At 38.9% G+C, this 11,031-nt stretch overlaps 1 non-coding gene across 1 annotated transcript; it reads right to left on the bottom strand.

Moving 5' to 3' along the window:
* Positions 1-306: 306 nt before the first annotated feature.
* trnaq-uug lies at positions 307-378 on the bottom strand. Its single transcript has one exon. It is a non-coding gene; the product is annotated as a tRNA-Gln (tRNA).
* Positions 379-11,031: the final 10,653 nt, after the last annotated feature.

The following is an 11,031-nucleotide window of genomic DNA, read 5'->3' as shown; positions in this document are numbered from 1 at the left end:
GGGCTGATAGGGGGTGGCCTTATGAATATGCAATTGTCATTCACTAATGCTATTTGAGTTGTGATGTACCGACTCCCTTGGTGAAGGAATTTATTGCAACACAAAGCAGGTAAAAACTTTCAAAATGAAGCTGCATGAGCTACTTAAAAATTAGAATCAGACTGACTAAATGTTAATGAGAAAATGAATGCCAGTACTCTTTATGGTCCAATTCACCTTTAGATATTGCGATGTCTCTTTTCATTTGTCCAAGTAAAATCTGACTTTTTTCCTCAAAGCACAAAGACGAGAGGAAAAGGTGGAAGTAGGTTCTACCGAGATTTGAACTCGGATCGCTGGATTCAAAGTCCAGAGTGCTAACCATTACACCATAGAACCACACCTACTCCCAACCTCGTTATCATGGTATCTGTACACAGAACGGCGAAACGTCTTTACAGTATCTCATATTTATCTTTTATCGTGTCTTTGTTTCTCTATATGCACTTCATTTTTGGTTTAGATTCTAAAGAGGACCAACTGCAACGGGAAGACACGAAGCTGGCCAGAATAATCGAGCAGAGAGGGCCTGATAACGTTACAAAACACTCCTCTCCTCTCCTCTCTTCACCTACCAGAAGTGGCTGCTGGTTTTCCAGACTAGAATAACGCTCCTTTAGTTCAACACTATCCTGGTGCAGTAAACACCAACGGTACTGAATTAGAATTTTCGCAAGTGTTATTAAATTCATCGGTGAGATATTTTCCTCCCTCTTACTGACGTTACAGCTAATAAACAGAAGCCCATCTTTAACACATCACCACATTTTATTTGAGTACACAGCTGAACGTACAGCAAAAATGGCTGCCTGTCCAAAATTACTTGGATAGTTGTTCAGTCTGGTATCCACGGTTATTTCAGTGTTCTCAGGAATAAAGGCAAATAAGTCCGGCTTCACTTCAACACTTAGTTGCTTCAAATGTTCTTGAAACTAAATTTAAGTTGCAATTTACCTCAAGCTTGACACCCATTCAGCTTTGTGAAACAGCCAATCAAAACGCTAAAAAAATGTGCCACGTGATCACGTCCAACGTCCTTTCAACCAATCGATTTCACGTAATTAATTAATTAAAATTGACCTTCATTGTGGACAGATGATTTTTGATATTTTGATATTTTATTAAATAATATGGTTTTATACTATTTTCGTTTCCTTTATCTATGACATGATGATGGCTGTTGTTGCTATCAGGTTTTATTTGGGCAATTTGGGAAATGATGACTAGTCATTCTATGCAAACGTCCATTTTTGTGTCTCTAGCGTTTACAGATATATTACACCTGAAAAACATGTTAGGGTTACAATTTGTTTATATTTTATAATAAAACAATACTTTTTTTTTAACAATTACACCTTCTTGAGCCTCAATTTAGCAATATTGTTTTTTAAATCAATTATATGGAATTCCACAGAAGTGCTCATCCTCCCAGCCAGGTGTAAATGGTGAGGCCATATTTTGAGGTAAAAAACATGTTTGTCTGCTATTTTTACTGCAATAATCTATATATGACTATGAAATAAATTATTTAAATGATATAACGAAAACAAATGCCAGTTAAATATTATAAAATATTTATATAATGAAAGTTGTGGAGTCGTGTCACTGGTGTTACTGCGTAACAAAAAATCTCTTATTTTGAAATAAAAATCACACTGATGACAACACGACTTCCATTTACCTATTTTCTGAGGATCTATGAAGAAAAGCACATAGTCCACTGTTTTTCTCATTTAGCTCATGATTTCTTATGAAGCTTTTAGTTGAAGTCACTGGTGTGACCTACTTTATTCTTAGGTAACTGTGAAAAAATAGATTACACGTAGGTAAAATTACATATTTTAGTGGATATTCCATAATTGACAACATGTGGTTTGATGCTCTGTAGCAGCCATTTTGTAAAGTGCATTTGTCATTAAAAATGTCTCTGGTGTTACCTTTATTATGTGTAACACCAATGAGGATCAGTAACACCAGTGACCATATATGCACATATATCATAAAGGGTCATATATGTTGTGTAGATATATGTAAGTATCAAATAGTGGACATATATAGAGAGAAGCACAACAACCACAACAGCTTTCAGTTCCAGCAGTAGACATTTCAATTAACACTGAGCAACGCTGTGTATTTGTGTGTAAATGTGTGAGCAGGAGAAAAACTATACTGAGAAAAATTAATTTGTCTTTTAATGCCAACTGTTGTACCAACATCACAAAGAAAGCGGTTAACCAGGATACCTGCAGAGAACCTGGCGTGATCATGTTTTTGAGGACACTGAGGACACAAACCTGTGCAACCTGCCAACAAATTATAAACATATTTCATGACTGACATTTATTATTCTATTCACTCTCATACAGATTCAGCTAAACGTTCGTTTAATTATTCATTTCATATATTCTATTAAGTTCTGCAAATATTGTTTGTGATTTTTCAGATGCAGATATGTTTTTATCTGTAGATAGTATGTAAAATATGCACAATTATATTAGATGTTAATGTTATGTTCCAAATTAATTCTGCTGGAAATTGTTTATTTTGGAGCAGATATTTTGGTTACACTAACTGACTAAAACTAGTTACCCCACTGGACATTAACTGCATGTGTTGAGCTTCAAATGTGAATTTATGAACACTCAACTTGTTCAGTGATGAAAAATGACATATTGCGAACTAAACATAATTTTCAATTGGCACTGTAAAGGGCTTTACTATATAACTGCAACATGCAAAGCACATTGTGTTCTTGTTTAAGTAGACCTGGCCTAACCCGGTACAGGAAGTGAATGTACACCACCGTTAGTATGGTGCTAACAAAACATTAAAACTTCTATAGAGATGCTATTATAATTTAGCAGTACTGCAGTAGTGGTACTTGTAAAGAGAAGAGCTCTGTATGAAACACTACTATGTAATTCTATGAGCAGCCATGACAACTTCATTTTTTTAATTAATTGACAAAATAATTGGTAGATTACTCAATAACTAATATAATTAATAGTGACAGCCTTGTATTAAACAGTATGAACATTAATTGTTTGTGTTTTACTGTAATGTCTAGATGAGAGGTGCCTAAACTTGTTGCATTGTACAATGCATAATGTCCAAAGCACAGTGTCTGTGGTTGGCCGAGGGCTAAAAATACAAAATAGTATACAAAAAATGTTGGTAGGTTTAAAATTGAGTTTCAAATGTTCATTTTATGGAGGGGTTAGGGAAACTTTCTAGCCACACTTTTGACAGCTCTGGTCTAGATGCTTAGAAACACATTAATAATGGGAAGATGCCTCAAAATGCATGACAAACTTCACCCATACAAGATTTTTGAAGGGATATTCCAATCCAATGGTTTAGTTTTGTTTCACATAGTTCCTGCATTTGTTATTCCGAAGCTGGAGGCCTCCGGTGCTCTGAAATATCCAGGAACACAACATAGCCATTGGATAAGGCTGCTGCAAGAGCTGAAGAACCAACTGCTATGTGTCTGTAAACGGTAAGCTTAGATGTTCCACAGCTGCATTTTGAACACATTTAACTATTAAACCCTGAGATGAAAAAGGCAGAGTTGTTCACAGAACGGTAGGCCTGTGTTTATATACTAAATTGCAGTGGTGGTAAGGGAAACACAAAGATCCATTTGTTATAATCCACATCCAATAACCAACAGACTTGGCTATGAGACAGAACAAATAGTAGAACTAAAGCTAGCAGTGTGTGCTACCTGTCTGCATGTGAGATCTGACATTCAACAGCAAACTGAAGCATTGACATCATTCGCAAACACTGGTGACGGAAACTTTTGCTGGTTCTCCTTAATACCTGTAGCCTCCACAAACCTCAAAATAGACCCATGACATTTAGAGAGGCGGTGTTACATAGGAAAGAACATCCGTAGTGCCGTGGAGACTCTTTGCTGTCCGGCAATAACAGCAAATATGGATGACATGAATGAACTATGGGCTACCGTTGAATGATGTAGCTTTTCGTGCACTTTCATGCACATTATTAAGACGTTTAAGTGACAAATGGAGACATAATCACTGGTGTTATAGGGTGAGAAGTACTGGTGCAAACGGAAATGACCAGGTAGGCCCAGGAAAGGCAATTAACTTCGATTTCAGAGGGGCATTCCAGCCAAAAACTAGCATTTGCTAAGTTATTTGTCATGTTATGTAGTATTCTGTAGCACATGATTGCATCCTTTAGCCTTGTCAGTTTGACAGAATTCCCAATTTCGTCTTCTTTTTGTGTTTTCATCCATCAGTGTTCTCTCACCACAATACCCAGGGTGCATTATGCAAATCGCAAATATATCATACGACCATTGAGAATCGCCCCACACTCAATGTTACAGAAATACACTGATGTAGAGGCTAATACAGACGTGATATCCAATTTCCTAGCATTAACGTTACCTATCTGGCTTCCTTCTGCATTGGTCAGCTAGTGGGAATAAAAGTAATTTCAAACAATCTGTCCTCAGAAATCCTTGTAGTTTTCCAAGAGTTCTTCCCTCCCTCAAGATACACCATCAGAAGGGGCTTTTCCAAGTCATTAAGTCTGAAAAATGTCACTTTTAAGAGAACTGCGGCACAACTATATGAGGTGAGCCAGTGTGTTTACAACAGATGTAGCGATGGTTAAAGTTTTCATCTTGGCCTGAGTGCCCCTTCAGGTCAGCTATCGCCTGGACTGAAAGTGACATTCATTTTGAGGAAGGAGGAAGGCACTTCAGATAAAGCCAGTCACTTTCAGAGTGACATGGCTAGATTTACTGCAGCCCTCCTTCACACATGGAGCACAAAACCACTGAAACTTACTCCTCTTGAAGCTGCAGTGAAAGTGTACAAAATCCAGACATCACTGCAGAGGTCACAATCGCACTCCACTGGATGATGGTTTGAAACAGAACTGCTGTTAAAGCAACACTATATGTCTGCGTCACTGCTAGGTGGTTAATAGTCCGTCACTAAAAATGATCCAGAGAAGAGCAGCTTTGTGGTCAGATGCTTAACAGTGATGAAGGGGTTGTCGCACTGTACACCAGCAAGCTAGGAGTTTCTAATAAAGTGGCCAGTGAATGCAGACGCCAAGGTAAGCAGGTTCTGATGCTTTAAAATATAGGTACTCAATACATTATATATTATAATGTATATAATATTTTTTTCTTCTTATTACATAATAAGAAATGACCCAAAATGACTTGGAAAAAAGTCCAGTTCCATTGACTTACATTAACAGTAAAGTAGGTTTTTTCCTTCTCCTGTAAAGTTACCATTTTGGAGATGCAAGGTTTTCCTCCGACAATGGTGATATATACTGAAATTGAAATATATGCACATATAGGCACACATGTAGATGACAAATATACTCGTAAGCAGAAGTGCAAACTCTCCTGTTAAATTACATGTTTTGTTGATTTTCTAAGTGAACATGAGTTAACACATCCTCCACAGGGGACAAAATCACCAAACCATGTCATTTGACCAGGGGTGCCCAAACTTTTGCATACAACTGTATGGAATAGTGTAATTTTTAAATATTTATGTATGTGTCAAAAATATATGGAAACGTTACAAATGACACACATTTGAAATACACATGAAAATACATTGCCTTTGCATATTTTTGGCCACATATGGTTTTTAAAGGCTTCTTTGTTTTTAATCTAAAAGGCTTGTTATTGTTCAGTAAAGTCAATTTTTATCACTTAATCTCTGATTACTGATTTCTTTCTGCAGAGAGATGCTCAGTTTGGTTCCACCAGTGGCATTAGGTCCAGTAAGTCCAGCTCATGCAGTCAAAGGTCCAACTCTATTGTGACATGGCAGGCTAGTGGCCACTTGATGGCAGCAGTGTACGAGGCTGAGCATGAGGCCACATGGTATGTCAGAGGGGCCATTTCTCAAAAAGGTACAGTTTAAAGAGTTATACATAAACACCCAACCAACAGAGCATTACATTCCAAGACATCTGCATAGCAGTATAAATTCCAGCAGAAGACTGAGGTCCAGCTGACATGCTGATAATGTACTTGTCAGTGATGTTCACCTGGATGACGTCCTGGATACTTACTGTAAACTGTATTTATCATTCTTTATGCAGTATTGCAGATTTTTTATTGAGTAAAGGCCATGCCTAGTTCTCTGCACCCCATCAGGATGGTTCTCCGTCTAGGAACTGCTGAACCAAAATGGTCCCAGTCATGCGCCCTCTGCCTGCAGTACCATCAATGAACAATAGGGGGCAATCAAAGCTCATCCAGCTACCAGGACTGCATTACTGTCTCCATCTACACTCTCCGTGATTCAGCTGGTCAGGGCTGTGTGAGCGCTCTCAGTAAGCAGAGGTAGAAATGCTTTTTAACTGTGAGAAGATGGATGATGGAGTTTTGGTGAGAAGGAACTTTACTGAGTGACCAGCTGTGATCCACTTAAAGACTTTATGAACATTCTCACAGTGAAAAGAAGAAAGAGGCCAGTGAAGAGGGTCCTGCGGTCCAGACGTCCTCTTAGAGAATGTCACTTTAAAAGAAACTCAGAGGATAATATTATCTGTACCTAACAGCAGATTCATGTCAGCCCCTGTGTTGGGACTGCTTGTGTTCTGTGGGTGTGCATGAAAAAGAAAGAAAGAAAGAAAAAAGGGGCACAAAGAAAAAAGAAAGGACAGAAGAAGAAAGAAGAACAAGGAGAAAGACAGAAAGGAAGAAGGAGTGAAGAAAGAAAAGAAAGAAGGAAGGAGGGGTGAAGAAAGAAAGGAGAATGGAAGGAAGGGACAAAGAAAGAAAGGAGGAAAGAATGGGAGGAAGAAAAAAGGAATGAAGAAAGACAGAAAGAAAGAAAGAAAGAAAAGGGAAAATAAAAAGAAAAAGGGAAAAAAGAAAGAAAAGAGGAAAAGGAGAAAGAAAAAGGAAAAAGATAGAAAGACAAAAGGAAGGGAGAAGGAACAGATGAAGAAATAAAGAAAGAAACAAAAAGGTGTAAAGAAAGGAAAAGATTAAAGGAATGAAGAAAGAAAAAAAAGAATGAAGGAGGGATGAAGAAAGAGGAGGCAAGCAAGCAAGCAAGAAAGAAAGTGAGAATAAAAGAAAAACTAAAGAAAAAAGGAAAAAAAGAGAAGAAAGGAGCAAAGAAAGAAAAGAAATAAAGGGAGGAATGGCAAAGAAAGAAAAGGGAAGGAAGGAAGGAATAGAGAATGAAAGAAATAAAGAAAGAAAGTAAGTAAGAAAGAAAGACAGAAGGAAGACAAACAAAGAATAAATAGGAAAAAAGTAAGAAATGGGGAAAAAAAGGAAGAAAGAACAAAAGAAAAGAACGAAAGAAGAATCAAAGGAATAAGAGATAAAGCAAGAATGGAGAAAAAAGGGAGTCTGTTAAATGACTAAATGTAAGTTATAGAAAGAAGGATCAAAGAAACAAAGAAAGAAAGAAAGACAGAAAGTCATTAACGCTGTTAGGTGCTCTGTATTCAGAGCTGTTGTGGCCGTGTTTTATTATTAAATCATTGGGATATTTGTAGTGAATGTGTGCTGTGAGTGATGAGGTGGTCTCGCTATGATGGTCAGTAAGGTGGGCTAATGATGGAGAAGTGGAATTCCTGTGTTCCCAGTTGCACATGCCTGTGGGTACAAATGTGTTTGATTGTATGTGTGTGTGTATGTATGTGTGTGTGTAGCGCTGATGTGGGTCATTACCCCCCAGCTCCCCTGGGGAGAGCAGAGAGAGGAGTGGGGGGGATAAGGGAGGGTGGGAGGAGGGGAGGGCTGAAGAAGGGAGGGGGTATGGGGGCGTGGAGGGGGCTCCCAGGGGAGGAGAATCCAATAAATCAGCCCACCGTCTCTGCACTGACATGAGACTGAGTCTGTAAAGGGCGAGAGAGAGAGAGAGAGAGAGAGAGAGAGAGAGAGAGAGAGAGAGAGAGAGAGAGAGAGAAAGCAAGCTAGCTAGTGTTTGATGATGGAGACTTTTTTGCATCTTTTGTTGTGGATTAAATAAAGATTTGTGCTCTGATTCTCCTCATGATGTGATCTGCAGTGTGCTGTGATTTGTGTCATCCACATTTTAACACGTTTCTTTGCTCGGAGACGTGTGAGCTGTTCTTCATGGGTCGGTCCAGGATACAGATAGCATTTACACCAGGGAACCAAATATAGAAATTAATGGCATGAACACCGTCCTCATCTGTGTGATTAAGACAGTTTCACCAAGAAAATGTAACCCCCCCTTTACTCAGAGGGAGGAAAAGCACAGCGGATGTCACTCTTTTCAAGCGTCCAAATGATAGAAATCCCATTTACTACTAGACCTTCAGGGGGTGTAACGATATACATTTTCAGGTTTGATATGATGTTCAGTTCTGAGGTCAGGATTTGGTTTAATTGTCTATGTTATATGTGTTAAAATGTCTTGATTATACTGAGCTCGAATGATATGCAGTGCAGAGTCGTCAAAATAAATACTTATTTTTTTTAAGATGATGGTAGAACCGAGTGAGATAATATTAAGGGATTCAGTGCTTTTGGAACTCTTGTGTTCAAAGCAGAGGTTTCAAAATCATTTTTTCTCTGAATCCTCATGTACTGGATTCATTTTATTCCAATCAGAATTACCGGTGCTTCTTTTGCTTAGCACTGATGTCGGAACAAACCTTGTATCTCCAAAATGGTAACTTTACTGGAGAAGGTAAAAACCTACTTTACTTTTAATGCAGGTCAACCAGACTTTTTTCCTCATTTTGGGCCATTTGTAATGGTCCATTCATCATGAAATTTACACACAATGTAAAGAGCAACATGCATTTTCAAACTGTGCCAAAGAACTAAAAAATGACAAAAACAGAGATAAAAGGTTTTGTTCTGAGAGCAGTGATATGCATATAATAATAATAACTACATGTATAACTAATAAAGTGCTGAAATGAACAGGCATTCCGACCCTCTTTTGGCCTCGGCTACAAATGAGGTCTCACTTTTTAGGCCAAATTCACAACTGCAGTTGAATAGCATGAATAAATAATTTAATAGAAACTGTTATTTTACATATAATTTATGACCGATGCACAGACATACGCAGAGTATGTACTCTTGACTTAGACTGCATGTATTTTGCTTTCGCCCGTGCTGTCACGTCATGCTGAATATATAATCACTCCTGATCGGGCACCTCACGGATCTGGCTTGTAATTCACTCGCTCACATTGGGCACGTTTAGAGTTCTCCACAAGGGGGCACCATTAGCACTCAAATAGCTTCTGATGCTTCATATTAGCAGTGCTTCACTGTGTGTCCTTGTTTATTTCAATGTAAAAGACTGGACAGATTGACTTGAATACAAATTTTATTTCAAAATAAAAGCCTGCAAAGTAGCAGTAAGTTAATAATTCTGAGCTTATAAAAGCTGTACATAGTACAAAAATAGACAGGATGCATTTAGATGTCCATTTCTGGCCACTGACCCTCAGAAGACACATAGGGGTGGGTCGGTGATAAAGTTTTACATTTTGATAGGCTATTCAGAGCAATCATTTTTCAATCTTTCAATATTGTATTGAAATGGTTATGCCTTTATTAAAAACGGACTCAAAATAGGCCGTTACTTATCACGCTTTATAATCACACCATTACCATTACATCAACACACACACACACACACACACACACACACATACACATACACTGCAGCCGCCACACCATCAGCATCTGACATGAACCCCTATGCAGTAATACACTGCCTTGCTTATGACTCGTTCTAATAAATGCGATCCCAGAAGCTGGAAGGAAAAGACCGACTCTTGGCATTAAAATTCATAGAAAAAAAAAGGCAATAATCCCCTCCTCCTCCTCCTCCTCCTCCTCCTGTAGCCTCTCCATTTCTGTCTCTTTTTTAACCATATCCCTCCTTTCTGCTTCTTCCTCCACATTCTCTCCCCCTCCGTTTCCTCCTCCTTCCTTTTTTATCCACAGCACCTTGGGCAGGTTGGGATCTCTATAGTGAGAAAATGACTTTTTTTCAATATCTGTCTCTAATTATGGCCTCAGCTGAAGGCATCGTGCCCCGGAATACCAATAAATGTTGGCAGGACATTTTTTTCTCTGCAGCAAGGGACAGTTTAGCTCATATGTTGCAACAGCATAAATGATTCATTGAAAATAGGCAAACATTGTATGCATCCTTCATCAAAAAGAGGGAATTTGGCGAGGTTTCCTCAGGGATTGTCAAGGACAATACACAGTGGAAGATTCAATGCAAATATTGCAGCTCTTATACAGTAAATGAGTTATTAAAGGATGTAGAACATGCAGCATATACACCCAAATAATACCTGCTCTGTGTTGGGCCTGTGGGGAACCACACTGAAGAACAGTGTGAAAGGGAGCTAACAAGGTAAGCAGAGAAAGATGGACTACAGTCTGTGATTGTAGAACTACAAAGTGCTCCTATATGGTCAGTGGAGCAATGAGTGTAGTTTTAATGCTATAGATGATCGGTGTACGTTTACATCATACTCACGCACTTGTGCATTCACAGACCACCTCAGGAGTGGGAGTGGGGGTGCTGATCTCGAGTTTTTGTGACGATGGCCATCATGAATTGAGAGGAATCTGATCTCAGATCAGGTTGAAGAGATCCAAGTTCCTGTGCTCAATAGAGAGCTCCTGATTCCAGAACTACTGACATCTGAAATGTCTTAATAACACTGCCTGGGAAACTGGGTTAGGAGACAAAACAACCCGTAGCAACTCAGAAAACAGCCCCGTGGTGCTCGACTTGCAAATATGCCAGACGCGAGTTCAAACAATTAAAAAAACAACGCGTCTTTTTGCGTCACAAAGCAATCAGATTCGATCTGCTGCGCGTGCAGCGAAAGAGTTAAATGTGTTCTCGGCCGTTGGTGTGCGCTTGATTGACGTTTCTGGGGACCGTAGTAGCAACGCGGACCAATCAGCTCGCGGCGAGGTACACCCCACGTGGGTGCGCCGAGCTC

The sequence above is a fragment of the Colossoma macropomum genome, unplaced genomic scaffold, assembly GCF_904425465.1.
Source record: "Colossoma macropomum unplaced genomic scaffold, Colossoma_macropomum, whole genome shotgun sequence".
Lineage (NCBI taxonomy): Eukaryota > Metazoa > Chordata > Actinopteri > Characiformes > Serrasalmidae > Colossoma > Colossoma macropomum.
This window is presented reverse-complemented; position numbering and strand designations above follow the sequence as displayed.